Source organism: Thermobia domestica, chromosome 9, assembly GCF_964235325.1.
Source record: "Thermobia domestica chromosome 9, izTheDome1.hap1.1, whole genome shotgun sequence".
Lineage (NCBI taxonomy): Eukaryota > Metazoa > Arthropoda > Insecta > Zygentoma > Lepismatidae > Thermobia > Thermobia domestica.
Window position 1 is genome coordinate 177,356,267 of NC_137462.1, and position 24,027 is coordinate 177,380,293.

General features: G+C 34.5%; 1 protein-coding gene across 2 annotated transcripts in view; it reads right to left on the minus strand.

Moving 5' to 3' along the window:
• LOC145660455 (organic solute transporter subunit alpha) overlaps positions 1-24,027 on the minus strand; it is an 80,726-nt gene that overhangs the window by 52,826 nt on the left and 3,873 nt on the right. The window lies entirely within an intron of this gene.

Here is a 24,027-nt window from a genome sequence, read left to right on the forward strand (position 1 = left end):
TATTTTCAGTGATGTATTTTCAACTCAAGTGTCGTTATAATGTTGTGCCTATATATATAAGTTTAAAGCGCCTTTTTTGTTCTATCTATTCTTGTATTGGTTTTGTTTTGAAATACTTTTTTCATTTTTTTCTGGACTTCAAAGATAGCATGGACAAGAGGCGAATTCGTACGATTTTCTAGTTCCAGTTCAAACTAGGCCGAAAAGTTGCCCAGACAGCTCGTGATATCAACGATGCGTTTTGCCCAGGAACCACTAACAAACGTACGGCACAATGGTGATTCAAGAAATTTCGCTGCGGTGACGAGAGCCTGGAAGATGACGAGTTCAGTGGTCGGCCATCCGCTGTTGACAACGACCAACTGAGAGCCTTAGTCGAAGCCAATCCACGCACAACTGTTCGAGAGCTTGCTGAAGACTTGGGTGTAACACCTATGATAATTTCCAACCACCTGCAAGAGATTGGGAAGTCAAAACACACTATAAATGGGTGACGCACGAATTGACCGAAAATCATCGAAATCGTCGTTTTGAGGCGTCGTCTTCTCTTCTTCTGTGGAACAAGAACGACCCGTTCCTCGACAGGAGTGTGATGTGTGATAAGAAGTGGATCCTTTGTAACAATCAGCGACGTTCGGCGCAGTGGTTGGACGTCGGTGAAGCTCCTCATCAGCTCCCGAAGCCAAAACTCCACCCACAAAAGATCATGGTGACTGTTTGGTGGTCTGCAGCCGGTCTCTTCCATCATAGCTTCCTGAATCTGGGCTAAACGATTACGGCAGAGAAGAACTGCCAACAAATCGATGAAATGACGAGAAGCTTCCACGTATGTGCCCGGCATTGGTCAACAGAGAGGGACCAATCATGCTCCACGACAACGTTCGTCCACATGTTGCACAACAGACGCTGCAAAAGTTGAATGCATTGGGCTACGAAACTCTGCCTCGTCCGCCATACTCGCCGGACCTCTCGCCCACCGACTACCACTTTTTCAGGCATCTAGACAACTTTCTTCGCGAGAAATGCTTCAAAAGCAGAGACGATGCCGAAGCGACCTTCAACGACTTCGTCGTGTCCAGAACTCCAGAATTCTATGCTACCGGCATTAACACGCTTGTTTCTCGTTGGCAAAAGTGTATTGATTGTCATGGTTTTTATTTCGATCAATAAAGGTTTGTTTGAACTGTGATATGCTCTTTTGAAATTGAAGGTTGAAAACCGCAAGAGCTTTCTTTACAACCTGATAACAGGGAAGTTTACCTAATATACTTTGAATTGCAATTGTTAGCATTATTTCTTTTTCACTTGAGAATATTTGAGTTATACATATGTGTATAGTCCACTGTACCCCTCCCTACAAGTATAGTCGGTATTGCATTTGTCTCTGGTGCACAAGGTCTCAGGTTCGATTTCCCGTGGAAAACATTGAATACATTATGGTAATTCGGTTTCCATTTTAAATTATAGGACTACGTATTAATATACAAGGAGGTGCCCAAGAAAACGAATTTTTTAAGTTATTCATTTTTAAAAAAAAGCAACATTATCACCTTCAAATTATTCTCCATTACACTTAATACATCCGTCCAATCTGTGATGTCATTCTTGGGAACATTTTTCAAACCAATTTGTTTTGATGTGTAAGAGCTTCTCCCTCGTCTTTACTCTACTTCCTCTACATCGTCAAATTACTGTCCTATAATCTCCCTCTTCATTCTCGGAAACAAAAAGAAGTCAAACAAAAAAGAAATCAGGTGAGTAAGGAGCAGTGTCGGCCTGGCTGAGTTGACGGCCCTTGGCATATATACAGTATAAACTTAACACGTCAATTGCAAAACATGATAAAGACAAAATAATATTTTCTGTATTGAATAAAATGTAGTAAAAAACAGATCACAAAAAAAGTTACAATAATACTGAGACAATCAAACGTAATCGTGAAGTTACTTCAGTTACTTTGACAGTGTTTTAATCAGCTCTTCACTTGATGAGGCAATGAAATCATTTTCTTTGTCTACATTCTGGAATAAAACTTTTTCTGTAAACATAAAAAGGAGACAAATGGTTTTGACTTGTCGTAGATCTTGTGACTTGAGTATATATGAACGTTGTACGCATAAGACAACAGGTGAAAGTGAATAGGCGCAAGGGGCCGTTACGGACTAGAGGAGACCTTTATTAAGTACGAAGTTTTATTGGCTCACGGGGCCGTACTAATATAAGCAACGAGGGGCCCGAGAAGACTTCTTTCGGAAAGACGAACTTAGGCTTCCACAACCTTTTTGGTAGGGAGACTCAAGAAAGCATTTGCGATCGCGATCCGTGCGGGGTCCCTCGGGCCCTTGGCAATTGCCAAGTAGCCCACCTGGCCAGTCAGGCACTGGTAAGGAGCGTGAGGCTAGGTAATCATGATTTCTTCTTCTTCTTCTTCTTCTTTTTTGGCCAAAAACTGACGAACCGACATGGCTGTGTGAGGAGGTGCATTGTCATGATGGAGAAACCAGTTCATTTTGAGATTAAAGTGTATTCACCTCATTCATTCTCAGGATATAAAATTTAAATATTTGGGAAATTTTGATTTACCAGCTAATCACACATTAAATTGCAAATGTGAACAGAATTACTGTTTAACAGTTGTTTAAAATTTATACTGAACCAGTCATAATTAGGGATGCGCACGACACAAGATTTGAGGCTGTCTGGTCTCGAAAATGTGCTGTAAAAGCGATGTCTCGACTCGAAAAATGTATATTTCTCTATTAGAAAAGTTGTGTCTCGACTCGAATTTTGTCAGGAAAATTCTGTCTCGACTCGTCTCGTGCGCATCCCTACTCATACTATGCTTTCTTATTTTCAGTGTATATAAGGTAATAGAGAATATATGGAAAGATCAGATGCATGTCCACCGATCAGAACGTGGTCCAAATCGAAATTTTCTAGCACATATGGAATAGTGGCTACAAGCATAGTTCTTTTATTTTATTTTGTAATTATAGTTGTGGATACCCACATTTTAAAGGGTGGATGTAATAAATGTAAATGCGGCGAAATAATTAGCATTATTTTAAAAGTACGAGTAGGTAATGATTTTACTTTAAGAAAATCGTATGTACTATTTGTATTATTTTCTGTGTGCCAGCGGCTTCTCAATCTATGGGTTAGAGAATTAATTTATATTGTGTATAATTGCTTTTCCTTATGGTGGATTACATGGTAATGGTGTTATCGTCAATTATGTGATTTCTATCTTAGAAGTATGGTGTTTGTAAAAAAAATGTTGTAGAAGATGTTACTTTTTTCTTTGCGAATTACTAGATTTCACTTGGTAAATTTTCTTAATAGTGTTTCCCATATTCTTAATCTTTACCTTTTCCTATTATCTTTACTACATGTGCTATAACCATGAATAATGTTGCATTTATTGTTTTTATTTATCCTAGACCTCACAATACACACGATATCACTATTTTAGTCTATTAAGAATAACATCATTGGTGGTAATTTCACTACTGCCACACACACACACACACAAATTAGCTATGGAACCATATCGATATTTTTAGTCGAAATTTACAAATGTTAATCACATATTTTGTAAGTATTTTTGATAATTTGCCGTCCCGCCATATAATAGCCCCCTCTCAGGCGTAATTTGAGGCGCTGAAAATGTTCTTAAAATTCCATATGTCCCACCTAATTCAGGATATGTAAGCAATCGTAGTGTTAGTGAAGTCAAATCTGAAAAGATTTGTTTTGAACAGAAAAGTGCAGCACATGCTATTACAAGTTGAGTTAAGATGACTTAACAGGATTTTTTTTATGAATAGTTTGAAAGAAATAACAATAAACATAAATGTATTTTCTAAGAAAGATAATCAAGAACACTGAAATTGTTCAATGAGTGCAAAAATGTATCAATAAATTTTTAATTGAGGTACAGTCAATAGTATACTATTTACTTTAAACATTCCAGTGCTTATTATCTTCCCTGAATTTTTAGCTAAAACAAAACTCGATACATTTAGTAGGATACAGTTAGGACGTTGTCCGTAAGATTTATTATAAATGTTTTTTTTTCTTTCAGGATAGGTTGGTTTTGTCGTAAGAAAGTCCAACCAGCTTCTTTTAAGCCTTTTATGTGTATATATTTTATGTCCACAAACAATACAGAAGCAGAGAAAAGCTATGTAAACAGAAGATAGTAAATCTTGCGACACCTGTAATTTCGTAAGGTCTCCATGGTTCTTCATTTCAACTGAATTAACTTTAGAGAAGTGAAGCTAAAAGCAGGAAAGAAAGAATAAGTTGGTATTATGCTTTGAGAAAGTTGCGTGTAATGCTTCAGAAGTCAACATCAATGGAAGAGAGAGTTTCATATCGTTGCTAATACCTGCTAATAGTTATTGTGGAAACAGAAGCAAAAACGTTTACTAAAAATTACGCATGTTCAGTCAATACTGTTATTTTGAACAGAATGTCCAGTTTTATTTTTCGGTACAGGTTTTATCAGTGAAGATATGATGTGCAAAAATAAAATAAAGATTGAAATAATGGTAAACTTATTTGCTTTTTAAAATCTGCTTTACCAATGAAAATCTCCTTTATATGTTTATCCTATCTGTCCGTGTGCCCGTCCGTCCGACTGAAAAAAAAATCTCAAGAACTGCCTGATGGATCACCATCAATTTTGACTAAAAAGTAGAGAGTCAAAAGTTAGGAGCCGAATGATATTCAAACCGAAAGCGATAAAAAAAAATCCTTTTCGGTTTTAGGGTTCCAACTTCTGACCAGAAATGTCATCACACAACTAAAGAAAATGCTGAAGAAAACATAAACATGGAGCATATGAACCGTATTGTATGATGTGAAGCATGAACTTTAGGAGGAGAAGAAAAATAGAATGGAAGCTTTTGAAATGTGGTGCTATAGAACAATGCTAAAAATTAGTTGGGTATAAAATATCTAAAGTGAAAAAACTCTTTGAATGGAAAAAAGAAAAAAGGAGTACACCGAAAACATTGCCTAAAAGAAGAGAGAAATATGATTGGACACATGGAGGAATCAAATTATTGGCTACGGAGCAAATGGCAGAAAAAAGAGAATACCTAAAGAAAGACCGAGATTGAACTATATGGATTCCACAAGACGATAATTTTTTCTAGGGAAGACAAACTACAAGAAATGAAAAGTCTGGCACAGGATAGGGAGAAGTTCAAAGCTGTATTAAACCAATCCAAAGTTAAACCAAGATGTTACTGATCTAAGAAGAAGAACCATTTCAGTTGCCTTCAAGTTCAAAATATAACTTAAATATAAGTGAACATTTATGAAATTTGCTTATAGCTTTGAGAGTTCCACCCACCGTATTTGCACTCTAACTCGAAATTCGATTGATAAATCATTATATATGTTTCATTATAGCAGGATTCTGCAGTATCTGAAGGGGAAGAAATACTTCTTTCACAATATTTTGTTCCCAAATTATTGTTCTTTCTTTGATTTGAAAAATTATGGATTCAATTTATAAAATATAATGTATTATTTCTTTCAGGAAATTATTTCATATATGAACAGCTGACAACTCTGATCTTCACAAGGGGAAGTCGAATTTCTTCAAAAATGTTGCCAACAATATTATTCAAAAATTGGAAGTGAACTGGGTTGCAAATAATTTACAAGAAATAAATATTTGAAATATTTCGAATTAGTGATTTTTTTTTAAATGAATTATTCGAGGCATTTTCTATGCTTCTTCTGATTGTCGTATTGTTATCGATCATAGCTAACGTGAAAACACAAATCGTGTTTTCAGAATAGTTAATATTATTCGTATATATATATATGGAAGAAAATTGAGCTTCCATGACACAAGTATCACCTTGAATATGTATAACATGTACAATTTGAAATTCTGCAGCAAATAGGTTGCAAGAAAAAGAAATAAATGTTAAAACTGCAATTTTAGGAATGATCCAAACAAATGGATTAAAAGATTGCGATCATGGCCAATAATTGGATCAAGGGCCACAAATTTTTTTAACGGATCCTAAATCGAGTTGGTTTGGATTTGGCTATATTATATGTAGTTACCCTGATATAAGGCGTAGAAGAAAATTTTTGATTGAAATATATTGGATCTTTCGATGCATTTTTCGATCAGGGACCACAAAATTTTTGAACGGCCTCTAAATCGAGTTTTTTTTTAACGCAATAAGCACTTCATACTGAATTAAGTGATAGTTTGGGTTTGGATATACTATATGTAGTATTCCAGATATAAGGAATACAGGAAAATTTTTGCCTGAAAATTATTTTATCTTTTGATCCAATAACACGGAAAATAAATTTAGAAGAATGATAAATCAGAAACTCTCGTTTCCTTAATTCGTAAATTTCTCGAATTTTTTAAAATGCAACTAATTGGATTTGAATTTATGACCCCAATATTAACTAAAAATACTTGTAAAAAGATATGCCTACGTGACAAATCAACGTTCCTAGATTTCCTCTCCGGACTGGAATGGATTACGGTTTGTTGTTTGTGTGAGAGACTGAACATGGTTGTCAACTGTTTGTTTGGAATTTAAAAGTCCCTTTTTAGGCAGCAAGGATATATGATACGTACATTTATAGTTGAACGGAATATCCAAACCACAGAAACTACAACCAGTCACTGAACAATTTTTTTTCTGCAATGAATTAAGTGACGCCAATAATTTTTTAACAAGTTGAAATCTATACAGTTCCCCGTCGGAAGAAAGCAAGAATAAATTTGTTCTGTAACCATTTTACTACGAAAAACTACAGTTCTGTTGATATATTCGGATATACATAAAGTGTAATTAACACTTACTTATTTCTTCGGTGATAATTTAAACAAAAACAAATGCTAAAAAATATTAAATAAAAGCTTAAAAATATATTACTGACTTCCAAACAGCAGAAAATAATAATTAAAAAAGCGCTCAAAACCAGAAAATAATTCATCACTATTATCTATAAATATTTTTGAAATCTGTGCTAAGGCAAACAAATTAATGTCCAATATATGATTAGTTTTCATGATAATTTTATGAGGCATTAATTTGTTTGGACAGATTTGATTTATATATATATATATATATATATATATATATATATATATATATATATATATATATATATATATATATATAGATAGATAGATAGATAGATAGATAGATAGATATAGATATAGATATAGATATAGATATAGATATAGATATAGATATAGATAACTAGCTGAACATGCGCTATTTACACACCGCACAGTTCTAATATGAGCGTGAAACTCCTTTCCACTTTTCAATCTCTGTACAAATACCTTTACAGACACAAGTAAACGACAGGAAGACTCTCAAACGGACGGAATTGTTATAGACAAACATATAAATGTAGTATTTTAATATATAGAATGTTGGGGTGAGTTTGTGGCAAACTTGGATAATTGATAGATAATACCAAATGCAAATATTTTTTTCTTATAATTCCATATCCGAGTACACCTCATTTTGGGTCCACAAGCCTTCAAAGTTGCCAGCTTGCAACAGGTTTTGTCATTCAGATTAAAGCAAAGCGCCTGAAACGTCCATCAACCCGCTATACGTAGCTCCTCTACTGGTTGCCTTTCACAAAGGAATCAACCTTAACGTCCTAGTGGCAATATTAAAGTAATAGGGTCAAAAACAATGTCTAAAATGTAGAATACGAATATATATATATATATATATATATATATATATATATATATATATATATATATATATATATATATATATATATATATATATATATATATATATATATATATATTTCAATGAGAACTGGCAAATCTAATTATTCAAAATTTGGAATCGATCAGCGAAAACTAGCACGGAATCAATCCGTTTCTAGCACTTGTGGTTTTCGAGATCTCATTGTCGAAAAGAATTGGTCACAAATATATGAATTTTAACATGCAGATGACCACAAACATAAAAACTTTTCTTGACCACGATCATATAAACCTAACATTTTAATATATAGATAGTAATGAATTATTTTCTACATTTTAGCGCTTATTATTTTCTGCGTCCATCATCAGCCCCTAATACTTCCTAACTCAACATACATTTGTACATTTTCTCAACAAGACTATACTTGTCTAACAGGGAAATGATTGATGCAGCATTAAAACTTGATCAACTTAACAACTATAGGTGGAAGTATTATACAGTTACTTATCTTCTTTTGGGGTACAGTATAATACCCGTTCAATACTAGTGGTATTGAACCTCTCCCCCAAGGGTTCGACCCTTCCCAACAAAAAATTCTGGGTGCGCGCCTGGTGGTGGAATGGGTCACTTGGGTCATGACTTTTGTCCGGATTTCGCTTCTTAGACCAGGTCTGGTGCGAACTGACCCAAACAAATCCGGTGACGGTAGAAGCAGCTGAAATGTTAGCTCTACAGGATTACTACGGAACTTTATAATGGATTAGTTATGCCCACTATTCGAGCTCGAATATTCACGTCTTTAGTTGTTGGTTCCGGTGCGTGATTTCTTTTCATGAAATACCATGTTTCGACTGTTTCAAATATTATTCCATGTTTATTCGTCTTCTTATTCTGAAAAATAACACAATGGTTTTGAACACAGACTATACAAAAAAAAAATTAACAGAACATATTTTGGGCTCACTGTGTTGCATGCTTTTCGCGTAAAATCGTGTAACAAATGGTACCTCTCACATTTACGAAGTTCTACAGGCTGCTTCGATTTTATTCTGACGACTTCTTGTAAGACAAACATGTAGCATTTTTTCCTGTGATTCTCACGTGCTTATACTCTGATAGACCTTGTACTTAGCTTTTAGTCCAATGCTTTGACGCACACACACAGAGAAACACACAAGAGAAAGGGAAAATTATTGATTTAGTGAGTTTCGAGATAGAGTAATAGCGTTCGTTAGAAATTAATTAGAAGGCTTATACACCCTCTCCATGTGTGTTATGATGTTTCGTCGTCCCCGAGTCGCACCGGGTTTGTCCAGATCCCTCCGTGTCACGGGTCTGTCTGGGTCATATCTGGTGACTGTTCTGTCTAGATCCAGGTCACCGAGTCACAGGTCTTCCGGGTCATAGGTAGGAATAGTCAAAATTTTCCGGAATCGAAAATTTCACTTTCCAGATTTCGGAAAAATTCCGGAATTTTCCGAAATCGGAATTTTCCCGAAGTCCGGAATTTTTCCGATTTACTTCCCGGATTTCAGAAAGTAAAAATTTCGAATTGGCCATCCCTAGATGGCCACGAAATTTGTTACCCGCTTCATCTCTTGATGCATATATTTTTTAGGTGGATGAACATAGAAGATCGTGATGGAGTAAAATGTCTTAACAGTAATTTGATCATTTCTATGAGATGATTATACGTCAGTGTCATAATGGTGTGCTGGAATGGTACTGTTCAATATCGCTACATTAAAGAAGCAACTTCTTTCCCGTCTTCCATTATTATAATAACGCTTCCAATAAAAAAAAAAAAAAAAAGGATTTCCTGTTTCAGAAAGATTGTTCTATAATAAAATAGACATGTAAACAAATAAACAAATAAAATAAATCAAATTTCGTTTAAGAGTAGATGTAAATGAAACTTTTTGTAGTCGTTGAGATTTCATAACGTCTATGTTCTTTTTTTTTAACGTTTATCTACATATGTTTCACACGAAACAAATAATTTAATCTCATATGTTACACATTTTAAAATCAAAATTCTACCAGTGGCTATAGTTTTTTGTTTAGTCCCAAACCTAATTCACTTGGTACGAGGGCTATCCAGAAAGTAGATTACGTTTTGGAATAAAAAATCAACAAAGTATAGGAAACAAATTTTATTATATACAGATGAAAGCACACACAAATACTACTTTTCGACATAGTCACCATTCAAATTAAGGCATTTATCGTAGCGATGTACGAGCTTGGAAATTCCTTCGTCGAAAAATTCGGCCGCCTGCGACTTCAACCACTTCGTTACCTCTTCTTGCAGCTGTTCGTCGTCATCAAAACGCTGCATAGCCAGCCACTTCTTCATTGCTGGGAATAGGTGGAAGTCGCTCGGTGCCAGGTCGGGACTGTACGGCGGATGAGGAAACAACTCCCACTGAAAAGATTCAAGAACTTCACGCGTGACATTTGCCATGTGGGGCCGGGCGTTGTCGTGAATCAACAAGATCTTAGAGCTCAACATTCCTCTGCGCTTGTTTTGAATTGCTCTTCTGAGGTTTTGCAGAGTTTGGCAATACTTTTGAGCGTTTATTGTAGTGCCTCTTTCCAGGAAGTCCACCAAAATCACAACCTTTTCTGTCCCAAAAAACAGTCGCCATCATCTTCCTTGCCGACATTGTTTGCATGCATTTCTTGGGTTTTTGGGGAGAACCTGTGTGCCCCCACTGCATTGATTGCAATTTCGTTTCACAGTTCACGTGTTTCACCCATGTTTCGTCACCAGTAACGATGCGATCGAGTAAAGAGTCACCATCCTTATTGTAGGCGTCCAAAAAGTGCAACGCTGCAGCCATTCGCTGATTTTTGTGGTCCTCTGTCAAGATTTTTGGAATCCATCTTGCACAAAACTTGTGGTAACCAAGCTTTTCGCTGATGATTTCGTGCAACAAACTTCGCGAAATTTGTGGAAAACTCAAAGAAAGTTCCGTTATTGTGAACTTTCGATTTTCACGGACTTTAACATCGACTTTTTCGACAAGTTCGGCAGTCACTTTGCTGGGTCTCCCACTTCGATCTTCGTCGTGAACATTGGTTCGGCCATTTTTAAATCTTATGACCCACTGTCGCACTCCACCTTCAGTGATAATGTTGTCCCCATACACTTCACACAGCTGCCGATAGATTTCTATCGGTTTACAGTTTTTTGCTGTCAGAAACCTTATTACTGCACGCACCTCGCAGCTCGCGGGATTTTCAATTAACGCAGACATTTCAAACCGTCACAGTATCTTAACGGAGCACAGCACGAACCTCTCACTAGCACGGCTAGATGCCGACTGAGCTGCGCAACGCTCTGACCCCAAGATGGCCGCGCTAGCCCCGCCCCTAGCGGACACAGACGAAAACGTAATCTACTTTCTGGATAGCCCTCGTATTAGAAACGCAACAGATTAGAAAGTGTATGAGATATATGAATTCTATTTAATTCTAAAAGTTCTACACGTGTAAAATTCACTTACTTGAAGCTGAGGTAGTCACTCTCCCTCCCTGCTCACCAGTTTGTAAAATGATCTCAAATATAATCATTGAACATGGAGTGAAAAGACTTCATAATTATTATTATACACTGCTCATACATACACATTGTTTCTCTCTCTGTCTTGTTGAGGTTTCGGTTAGCACTTTTTTTTCCCACAGAAAGAAACTAGTTGTATACCGATAACATGCATCATAAAACAAACACTTTCAAATCGTTTTTCAGGCTCATGTGCATGTAACATGTCGTCATGCCATGTTGCATTCGGTGTTTCTCATTAAGCATTATACACACATGCAATTATCAAAAACAAAAAAGAAAAAAATCTCATGTCACAACATGCCTATATACACACATGAGCAATATTATATGATTAACACGACCTTGGCATAAACTTTCATTTGTAACACCTCACATATCAAACAATATTGTTTCATTTGTGCACTATAACAATGACGCGAGTTGATGATGTTTGGTCTATAATTTCGCAAAGTGAATCCGCTCTCAAGTATTTGTTTATTGTTGTCCCTGAATGACATAGTTTACATTGCCATTGTCCGCCTACGGCTTCTCTAGCGGCTTATGCATTTTGATGCTAATTGAATAAACGTGTGTTCTCATACGTGAAGAATATTTCTCATACAATCGAGGATGTGCTGCAATATCATTGTTAAGCATCATATATGATGCATGTGATTATTAAGCATCAGACATTATAAGCAGCTGTTGGTTGTGACGGAACTTGCACTTCTTGCTTCATTCAAACAGGATGTTACTGTGTATATTCAAAAGTGAAAACTTCCCTTTTTGCAAGATGATTTCTGGAGTTACCAAAGAGCAGTAATAATTTCAGAAGATCCTCTGCCACCCTGGTGGGACTTTCAATACACAGAGGCTGAAAGTATTGTTGTAAAAACACTGGAAACCTATCTTGAATATGATAGGGAATATGAATATGGTAGGGGAAATTTTGTAGCTTTGGGGAAGAATTCTCCCCTTCTGGGCCATCTCGAAATCATCACTGTCAAATAGTGTTGTTTTATTTATTTATTTATTTTTAATGCCTTATTATCATTGTCAGGGTTAGAACTTTTATGAAAAGATTTGATTGGAAAATGAAAGGCAAAAGACGCTACTGTAAAATAAAGCAACGAAAAGGGCAGAAAGATGCTATTTGCCTCAACTATTTTAACAACTGCTATTTTATGTAACTGAAAGGAGTATGTCATAAACTACACACTTCTCTATAATATGTACCCAAAAACATTAAGAATAATTTGTTAAATCTGAGATCTGAGCACTTTTCTATTTGGCGATAAATCAACATTGTAGAAATTAAAGGTTTATTTTTTCTTTTCTTTTCTTTTCTTTTCTTTCTTTCTTTCTTTCTTTTTTTTTTTTCAATCACAAAGACCAGTGGGGGCAAATTTCGTAATCTTCTAAAGACTAACCTCAAGCTTTGCTTTGAGAAAACCATTTAACGTTGCCTCATGGAAGTAGACACACAGTGTTGTAGATCGAAGTTTTTAATGGCAGCCTTCACACATCTGTACATTATTGTAAATATAAAACAATTCTGTCTGCAAATTATGAATCTTCTTTGGCTGAAGAAATTGGTGCTCTTTGGAAGCTGCACCTGCGTCGTTTGAATCCAGAGGAAATCCAAATTGCTTAATGTTTTCAAAATTCTTGCATGAGAAACAGCACAGAAACAGTCCGGTCAACTCACAGTAATCGGAAAATTTGGAATAAAATTTTCGAAAGTGTCAATAAAAGAAGAGGAAAGGAAAAGAAAAGAGGATTGAGGGAAAAGTAAGGAAATAAAGGGCCCAAACAGGGGGGGGGGGAAATATGGTCGAAAATGATCTATGTTCCTAATTGGAAAACAGTTGATACAAGTCCGGTACTTCCGAAGAGCCCATTTTTACTGAAAAAAAAAAAAGTGCTCACCTAAGAATCATAATCTTAGTTACTATTATGAAATGAAGATACATTTTTTGACAATATCTATTGATTGTGTGAAAGAGGAGTAAATGAACACTTATTGTTCTCACTTCTAGACGGAGGACTCGGATTTGAATATCATAGTTGGTAACCTTGAAAAAAGTCTTCTTAATCTCATCATAAAAATATATACTTGTACATTGTACAAACACTGGCCTTCTTTCTCCTTAATATTTATTTTTTTCTTTATTTCCTATTGTTGAAGTTTTCAATGTGAAATTCCTTCACACTGGCTGTATCCAAACTTGGTTACTGGATAAAATAACTGTTAAACATACCACATAGCATATAATACAGATATTGATAGATAGATACCGAACTACATAAACATCTTTTGGTATACCTGCTACGTCACGATGTGTGCCGTTTATAAATAGGGGTAGTTAAGAGCAACAAATTATGTATAATTTTCACACTAGAGATTTCACTAAGAATCTATTACATATAAATGGAGAATTTCCGTCAATTAACATGAATAATAGTTGTGCTCTAGAAACTTAATGTGATCGCAAGTGTCAATTTGGATAACATAATTTTTTATGCAATGTAGATGTGTTATTAACGTCTTAACTATCAATTCATATGCTTTCTTTCTTAGAATATTTCTACGTTTAGTAAGACTTATTCGACTGATATTATTGAAGTCAAAAAGAAATAAAAGATACGGGCCTCTGCACTAAACTTTCTCGCTCCAATTTCTTAAAATAAATTATGTTGTGCTGCAGTTATTGATGAAACATTTTCTTGTGAAATACAAACACAATCTTAAGACGTTTTCGCAAACCTCCACTTCGCAAAGAAAACTCATCTTCAAAACTAAAGTACCCCTTGTAGAATTTTCCATAAGAAATAACGTATTACATATGTTAAAGTTATTAATGAAATATTTGTTTATAAGATAATAATAAAATCGCATGAGTGGTATTTTACAAAATTGAAAAAAAAACACTCCAAGAGTAAACTACTCTTCGTGATAATCTCATGGAATGCGGCATTATAGTAATAATAACGAAACATTTATTTATGAAACATGAAGAAAATCGCCCGAAAAAATTCACCCTCAAAACAAAGTACCTCTGGTAAAATTTTCAGAGAAAATAAGTTATGCCTTATTGTCAGGTTATTAATGAAATATTTATTTTTGAAATATGAACGAAATCCCATGAATCGTTTTTAAAAAATCGTATTTATTTTTTTATTTTTACCCTTAAATAAACTACTCTTATTTTTATGATAGGTAGAAAATTCGACACCCCCCACCCCCGTGATGAAATGCATAAAAATCTTAAGTTGAAAATTTTGTTGAATATGTTGAACGGTATGGCCTGTAGGCAAATAAAGCCTACATTAGGTCCAACGGACGAACAGAAGGACAGGTTTCGAAAAATAACTTTTTCGGTATCTATGGGCCATGAAACCTGTAAATTCGTTTAAATTTCGAAATAGATTTTTTTTTTCATGACCATCATACATTATTCTCCCGTTTCGTCGCTCGAGAGTAAAAACAAATTGTACATCGTAGAATAAACTGTTGTATATGATATATTGGTTCTCAGCAATATTATAATTTGATATATTTTATTTCTGCATTTGATAAAAAAAAAGTTTAATGAATTTTTGATAAGGTAATTCATTTTACATTTCATCTGAATGGACGAAACGAGTGACCTTTACTTTCTGATACTGTAATATAGAAAAAAATGAAACAACTATCTTGGACTGCTATTCTTAAAAGAAAAGAGAAAGAGATGGAAGAAAATATGAAATGAGGAATTTATGTTAAACAAGTTTAAATCTAATAAAATTATAATAAAATATAAAATTCATTAATTCCATGTTCTTATTTGTATAAGTTTATTACATTGTTTATTAGCCTAGTGTTTGTCCATAAAATCATGACATTTTGTGCAACCGAGTTTAGAAAAAAGATCTTACATAACAGCTTACAGTAGCAAAAACAACAACAACAAAATATAAATTATTTTCGACCCATCGACCTCTTTTTGTATAGCGTACTTAAAAAAATATTTAGGGAATATTAATGAAAACAAATAACAATTTTGACTTATGACACAAATTGGTGAAGAGGCAATTGGAATCATATTTTATTATATTTACAAGTAGTACTGTATATACGCCACTCTTAAGAGTATGAACGTTATCGTTAGATAAAAGCAAACAAGAGATAGAATCTGCTAGTTAAAAGTGTAGCTTATTTATTTATTTTTACTTACAATAATATACAATCAATTTCAACAAAATTTTAGAAAAAAATGAAATAGAATATTTCAGTTAGTGTCACACGATTGTACCCTTTACGCTAAGGAAGACAGATGATTAAGCAGCTGAATAATGATGATGAAATAATTAGTAGAATGAGAATGTGGGAGGAAGCAGGAGTACCCCGAGAAAACCAACAGACACGGTGTTGTTCACCATAAATTAATTTGGCCGGGAATCAAACCAGGGATCTGACACACCAGAGATAAAAACTCTATCACTGAGCCACTGCGCCGCCAGAATAAAAACTATCACTTGGCGTATATTGGTAACAAACGCCATAATTTTTAACACTATAAAAATCCCTTCTCGACTTCTCGAAAACTACGCCTGAGATTTTATCCTCAAGTGTGTAATTCTGTTCAATTCGACGTGATTCTATCGGTTGATGTCCCGGCGGGAGCTCAAGTGGTTCGGATTCCACGTTAATCAGTAGGTCCACGTCTCATATAGCCTCGCTGCTGAAAGGGACGCTAAACTAAAATCAACTCAACTCAACTCTATCGGTTGATGCATCTCTCATCTCTAGGTAATTTTATAGTTAAAAGGTAGGGTACCCTGGTGCAACACACCGATTGTGATAAAATTGTACAGATATAGAGAACATCGAAAAAGAATCGACACGTATTTTTATATCGACCAACAAGCTCATTGAAAGGGTCCAATAGGGGCATATAAATGGGGTCAAAATGAGATTATGTGGAATATAGCGAAAAGACATCGGAAAAGGTTAAATGTACGGAATACTACCCATAGCCGACGCAAGGCAATGAGGTAGAACACACCATTGAGAAGAAAGCAGAACATTCGGAAATGGACCAATCACGTGTACAACATTGTCGCAATGTGTTACGGAACTGAGCGAAGAGAGCTGCAAAATGCAGGAAGAACGAAGAAACGAAAACAGAAAATACGTGTTTTTGCTTTGGGTGCATATGTTGCCCGATGCGAAAGAGACGCAGATTCATCTCAATGCACGAAGATGGGAGAACACACAGGAAGGAATGCAAACGCCGTTCGTATAGACAGCCAGCGAGACAGTACTGCGCAGTAGGTTGCATATATCGCGTAATGGGAACAAGGATGAGATGGATGTTGGAAGCGAAAATGTGTGCAGGCAGTAGTAACACAAAAACAAAAATGTTACTATTACTGTTATGTTGTACACGTATTTTGGTAGTAATGTAATGTTTGTGTTCATGTGTGGTATTGATATTACTGTTGCTGTTTTATTTTACGTATGTAGACCACCTGCTATGCATTTTTGTTCCCACTACGCGATATATGCAACCCACTGCGAAATATTGTCTTGTTGGCTGCCTATACGAACGGCGTTTGCATCCTTTCTTGAGTGTTCTCCAATCTTCGTCCATTGAGATGAATCTACGTCTCTTTCGTATACGGGCGACATATGCACCCAAAGCAAAAACACATATGTTCTGTTTTCGTTTCTTCTTTTTTCCTGCTTCTTACCACCCTCTTCGCTCAATTCCGTAACACATTGCGACAATGTTGTACACGTGATTGGTCCATTTCCAGATATTCTGCTTTCTTCCCAAGGATGTGTTCTACCTCATTGCCTTGCGTCGACTATGGGTAGTATTTCGTACATTTAACCTCTTCCGATATCTTTTCTCGTTCTCACTATATTCCACATAATCTCGTTTCGACCCCATTTTTATGATCCTATTTGACCCTTTCAATGCGCTTGTTGGCCGATATAAAAAAATACGTGTCACTTTTTTTCGATGTTCTCTATATCTGTGTAATCTTATCCCAATCGGTGTTACACCAGGGTACCCTGCCTTGTTAGATAGACATCATTGATATTGTTAATGATAATTTTGAACTATATCTAATTAACCATAGTACTATTGTCTTGTCTGTGTCATCATTATTGTTGCACACGAGACGGAATGAGATATATTCGTGACGAAATACGAGAAGAGACAAAAGTCTTGCAATAGAAACAAACATACTTTACGAGAAGAGATAGCACTTTCATGATACCTTTTATAAGGGACGAGACAGACCCAAATCTGGGCAGGAGATATAATGGAAATCTCGATTAGGATATGCTTCAGGAACAGCTTCATCTGAATGGGCATCAATTTTTAGGTATGGAAAAATGTTCTTATCGGTTTTCTCTAAAAATACGGACATACCCCTAGGATATACTTACACTCACCCATTCATCATTTTGTTCAGCTGAATGAGATCTATCGCTTAGTACGTTCTTTTTTTCTAATGTAGCTAATATTCTATTCGAGAAGAATTTCATTTTATTCGTCATTTCCCCGTTCATTGTTCTGTTCCTTTGTTATAATTTGATTTCCTATTATCTACTTATCGGAAGCGTTTTGAACCATAATGACTTCTTGTGAAATAAGGAAGTGGAATGAACAGCGTAATAGTAATAATAATTGCAAAGATTCTTGAAATATTTTTCTTTAGAAAATGAAAATACTGTTATAAGAAAAAAATGTAATTTTGATAATGAACTTCGGCTATCATCAAAGCCCTTTGACATTCATTAGTTCTTATGCGTCAACAATATGCATAGCAAAACAGAAAAATCTTTGCTCAATGACACTGGGTAATCAACAAGTGAGAGAGCTGAAAGAGGTCAAGATTGTAAGAACAGAGAAAAATGTAACATCTCCACAAGGGTCATGAAAGACGTGTACACAAGTTTGTTTAGGTTTTTCGTCGTGATAAATACGTATATCAGTGAAGAAAGTCATACTAGAATATTCGTACTAATATTTTATTCAAGCACCCAAACTACACATAAAAAAAAATAAAATACTAGTATCCATTATAACATATTAGCTGTAAGCATTAGTGGTTGCCGGATCTTAATTCAGACCCTGGATAAAAAGAGAAAGAACACGTCATTGCCGACTCTTAATTCAGAACATCGATTAAGATAGAGAGGGAGTATGAATTTTAGGAATGAATAAATGGATCAAAAGATTGCGATCTTGGCCAAGAATTTTAGGAATGATAAAAAATAATACATGAAAAGATGGCGATCTTGATCAATAATTAGTTTTTGGATCAGGGGCCACAAAATTCTTGAACGGCCCCTAAATCGAGTTTTCGTATTTTCCACGGAATAAGCACATCATATACTGTTAAGTGATAATTTGGATTTGGCTATACTATATGTAATTCTCCAGATATTAGGCGTACAAGAAAATTTTTGATTGACATATATTGGATCTTTTGATCCAAGAAAGTGTGTTTATTTCATTTCCCACTGTTTATCCTATGATGTTATGTAACCCCATACAACCGTGACGTAATGCAGGTTACATACACTTAAGGCGTTCTTAGAAACTGTGAGAAGGACACTTACGTTTTCGCATTTTCACCCCACTTATACCCAACTCCCCTAAACCGAAAATTTAAAAAGAAGAAGAAGAAGACCATGCATAATTACGAAGATTCGGTGAAGATCTATCTGTGTTCCAAATTTTCTGGCTCTGGGTTAACTCCTTTCTATGCGAAAACCTAATGACAAGAGATAGATGGAAACTAATAGTTTTCTTAAAAGGAAAAATAATATACGGAGATATTGCATTCAAAAACATCACGGAAACTATTATTTTTAAAACACTTGATTCATTTCAAGTGAATAAATTAATTTAATTTGTAGATTGAAAATAAATTGTATTATTGGCACTCAATGGGAAAAGGTCCAAAGATGAGATTATAATATCACTGAGCTGAACAAAATGATGTAAGTGATCGTAAATCCTCATGCATAGTTTTCGAAAAAGTCGAGAAAAACTCATTTTTATAAACTTAAAAATTGATGTTGTGCAGTAATCATACCACCTATTAAGATGAAATAGACACTGAAGTATACACTAATGGAGCTCATACTAGCAAGATGATAAATTGTACACAGTGCGGCCAATGAATATACCCAAAAATAATGATCACCTCTGAAACTCCTTTCTTTCTTTTTTTTTTCTTTTTTCTTTTTTTTTTTTAGCTAAGCATAAGTCATAATTATCAATTGACAGATCACATCGAGCTGATTCTAATGAATATTGTTAACAAAAATGGAGAAAAACTCATTTTTATGGCGCTAAAATATGATCCTTATATAAAAGTTTTTATCGTGTATAAATAAATAATGCAGGATAGACATTTGATTCATTTGTATTTAAGCTCTTTGTCAGAAACTTGGCTATATACAACAAGATCTACAGTTTAACATGGGGAGTGAATCACGGTGGTGCGTTCGATGGTCTCTCACTAGGAATTGAACCTGGTGCCTCGTACAACAAATATACATGCCCTAGCAACTAGACCAGTGAGGACAGATAAGGTACAGATTTTGTCATTTTTAATTATATTTAATCATAGTCTAAATTGTAATACAATTTATTGTTTTTGCCAAAGGTTATTATTCTATAGTCGTAGTGTCTGAAATATAGGGTAATATTCAATGAATTTTTACCTTTAACACCTACAAAATCGTGAAAAGAATAATCTCAGCTCCAGAATTGAATGTTTATAAACCTCGATAAACTACTCCAGTGGTTAGCGCATATGCCTTTGGCTTTCGGGATTCTGAGTTCGATTCCCGATTAGAAAATATTTGAACGCAAGACGGTGGTTCAGATTCCACCTATAGCCTAGGTGCTGAAAAGAGACGCTAAAATTAAAAAAAAAAAAAACAAGAATAAATTTAAAATGTTAATAAAGTGATTCTATTTAAAAAATCAAATACTTATGTTTTGGGTAGGGATGAGCACGAGACAAGATTTGTGGCTGTCTCGTCTCGAAAATGTGTTCTAAAAGTGATGTCTCGACTCGAAAAATGCACATTTCTCTATTGAAAGAGCCGTGTCTCGACTCGAATTTTGTCAGGAAAATCATGTATCGACTCGTCTCGTGCGCATCTCTAGTTTTGGGTAAAAGCGTTTTGACATGTTCAACTCGAGAATTAGTCAACTTCATCCATACACCGTACCCTAAGTTCATGAAAATACGTCTATTAACTTCAAATATTAGGTGTAAATGTCTATTTTCTCTTAACAAAAGTTTTGTTAACGCATTTGTCGTCTAATGTCTATAAGCTACGTACAGTTTTCTTTATATATATATATATATAATAGTATAACTAGGCACTAAAAGCTAAATAAAAACGCTATATTATGCTTTCAACTTACGCAACAAAAATTAAATATTAAAAAAAAACAATGGTTTTTTGACTTAAAATTCAGAAACCACTGTTTGAATAATAATAATAATAAAATGACTGGAACAAAAATAACATTGGAGATATGTAGGACAGAATTACATAATAAATATTTCCTTCTTTCGTCACATCTATAATATGTGCAAAATCAACACTTGTATTGTGTTCACTATCCAGTTCTTTTTTTCTCCTTTTAATTCACAAGCATTTGTTAAGTAAATATTGTTTCTATAATGAATAAGTGGTTTATCTCGTTGTTTCATGAGCTAGAAATTGATCCACAGCTGAACGCGTACATCAAAATCCCTCAATTGAAACTGAGACTTAATTTAAGAAACACGCCAGTTAATGCGATTTGAATAATTAACTGTGTAAACAATTGATATTTTCTCCAGAATACTCATGAAATATATCATTAAAATTATTTATTTATTTATTTTGTTAAATGTACAAAGACACTTCTATAAATTATACTTATTTTTAGAATTCTTTTCGCTAAGATCTAGTTTTAAGTTAAATATTATAGATTTTAAGTAATGCCATATACTCGTACCTAGTAGCAATTATACTAAATTTATTGGCATCTCATTTATCATACTCGCTCAAGCCATTTAAGTTCTACCTGTACGTGGAAATACGTAAAATACGATCTTAAATATACTTAAAATATCTGAAGAACTATTAGACTACTTTTTGCTTCGCGCTTATCTGGTAAAAACATAACTTAACAGCACATCAATACTTGGATCTCCTGATAAATAAATACATCTAAGTGAAATCTTTTAATTGAAAAAAGGACCGATCATAGACCTCTTCCAAACGTTATTAAATAAACTGATAACTATTTCTAAATCTCTATTTATAGACCAGAAATTTGGGTGACCAGTTTATGCTGTCATAATTGTTGGGCAACCTAATTTGTACACTATACATAGGGTGTTGAAAACTATTGTTAGTTCATATAATATTGTATTTTAGATACTGTCTGGCACACTTTCTAAATTTTTGTATTCTTCACTGTCTTTAACTTAATCACTAAAATAAAAAAAAAGTAGGAGTGAGGTATGTGTATGTGTGGGCTTGCATTTGATATTAACATATCTCAAACCACCAATTCTTAAGTGATTTGAAACTTAAATACTAGCTTATTGCTGTCACTATGTCCCAACAGAGAGGGTATGACTATTAAACGTAACAAAAACTATTAAGTTTTACATTACTATTCATAATATTTAGTTAAAGATATCAGTTTTCTATGATCGTTTTGAATAATTGATGTTTAACAGTTTAAATAGAGTGAAAACTTGATGTGTGTAACATTTATTTTACGATCTCACAACTTACCGGGGAAATGTTGAGAAATTTTCTTTCTAATATTACTTATTATCCACTACAGCCAGTAACAAAGAGGGTCTACGTTAAGTTTAGGGGGTAACAGTATCTTTTTGAAAAATAATTGGTATAATTTATAGAACCAAGTAAAAGTTAGGGAGGGGACGTACTCCAAGGAATCCTTCGATGTGTACCTGTTCGTTTCTGAGATATCTGAGAATTCTCATAATTCAAGCCTAATTTCTTCAAAATCAAATGGTTTCCGTCTTTTTTACTAGTTATTGTGGAAATCAAGAGGGTGCAGATCTTAAGTGAGACCTCATCTTTGACTAATTTCCAATGGTGCGTATTGTGTGAAAACCTAAATAATCATATACACCATATTGTGGGAAAATCGAATAACTTGTATGAAAATTATTGTCGAATTATTTTTATTTTAATCGGGTGGGGGTATAAGATCATTCTCTCATTCTTGATAGATTTTAGATCCAAATAGTGGAGATGAGTGTGTGGATAAATCCAAATGGTGGAAGCCTAAAGAAAAAAAGTTCCACATCGAATTAAAATCTCATTCTTGATCTTGACTGATTTGGAGTTGAGGGAAACACTGGAAGTTATGGGGAAGTCTCAGAAAATATATATAATATGTATTGTACCAGGAACAATATTCACAAAAGTGAACATTTTAAAAAATCAGACGGGGAGTGAATCAACCAATTTATTGTTTTCTCACTACTGGGCCTTATATGATTATAATGGTAGTACGTCCGTCCGTTACTCCACATAATAATTCTTGACCGCTGTTGACGTCTCCATTAAGTATCCAATGTCAATCTTGAACGAAAACAAACTTTTGGGTGTTTTTTTCCTGATAGATAGCTAGAGCGATTGTCTCTTCCAAGTTCGTTAATGGAGTCAATCTTTTAAGAGCTTCACGGTGACTTCAACGGTGACTATCCATATCCTATTCAGTTATAAAGTACGTTTCGCGTAGCGCCAATATACAAACCTCAAAACACTTAAGAGTTACGGGTTGCAAAAACATCTAGCCGGAAATATTTGGATATCCTTAATCCTAGTCTAAATGTGATTCTATTCATTCATAAATGTATTCACATTATCTTCTTTGTTGTCTTTAGCAGAATTTATTCTTTACTGAACTTAATTTCATGCAGAAAGCTATTATTGAAACATCTCAAAGAAAAAACATGTCAAATCGCTTTAAAATAAAATATATATCGTGGAACATATTTTTTAATTTGGAGGGGACTGTCAAATTTATTCTTTCATTCTTGGCAAATTTTTCGCCCAAGCTTACAGGATGATAAGAATGCCCTAAAAGAAATTATGCTTTGTCAAAATGAAATAATTTTATCGTAGTTTATACTGCAAAATTGTTTTCAATGTATATGTGCAAACTTGCAACATGAAATGGATTTTATCCCCTTATGCTTGATTGGGTACAACGCCAAGCAATAGGGTTATTTATGAACGTTGAATTCAGGTACATTAAAATTAGATAAATTTTACAAGAGTTAGCCGCGCGTTAGAGTCAGATAGACACTCAAATAGCGATTGGTTCGAATGGTAAAAGTTTGCTGCCTTCGCTTCAATAAAGGTAGAAATTACTGACAGAATACCCTCAGCTATAAGATTGAATGTTTATGATTTAGGAATCTACGTATCAAAAATAGGATAAGTGAAGTTTAATGTCCTCCTAGCACCGAAGATAATAAACGAATCTGAATATATAGTTCACTAGAAATCAGGGCCAGATATTAAGGTGAGTATTAGGGGAACTGTAGACCCGGGCCACCAGGTGGATGAGGGCCACCAGGTGGATGAGGGCCCCCACTCTGATCAAAATCTCAAGATACAATCATCATCACAAGGTACAATCATCATCACAAGATATAATGTGACTAAAAATATGA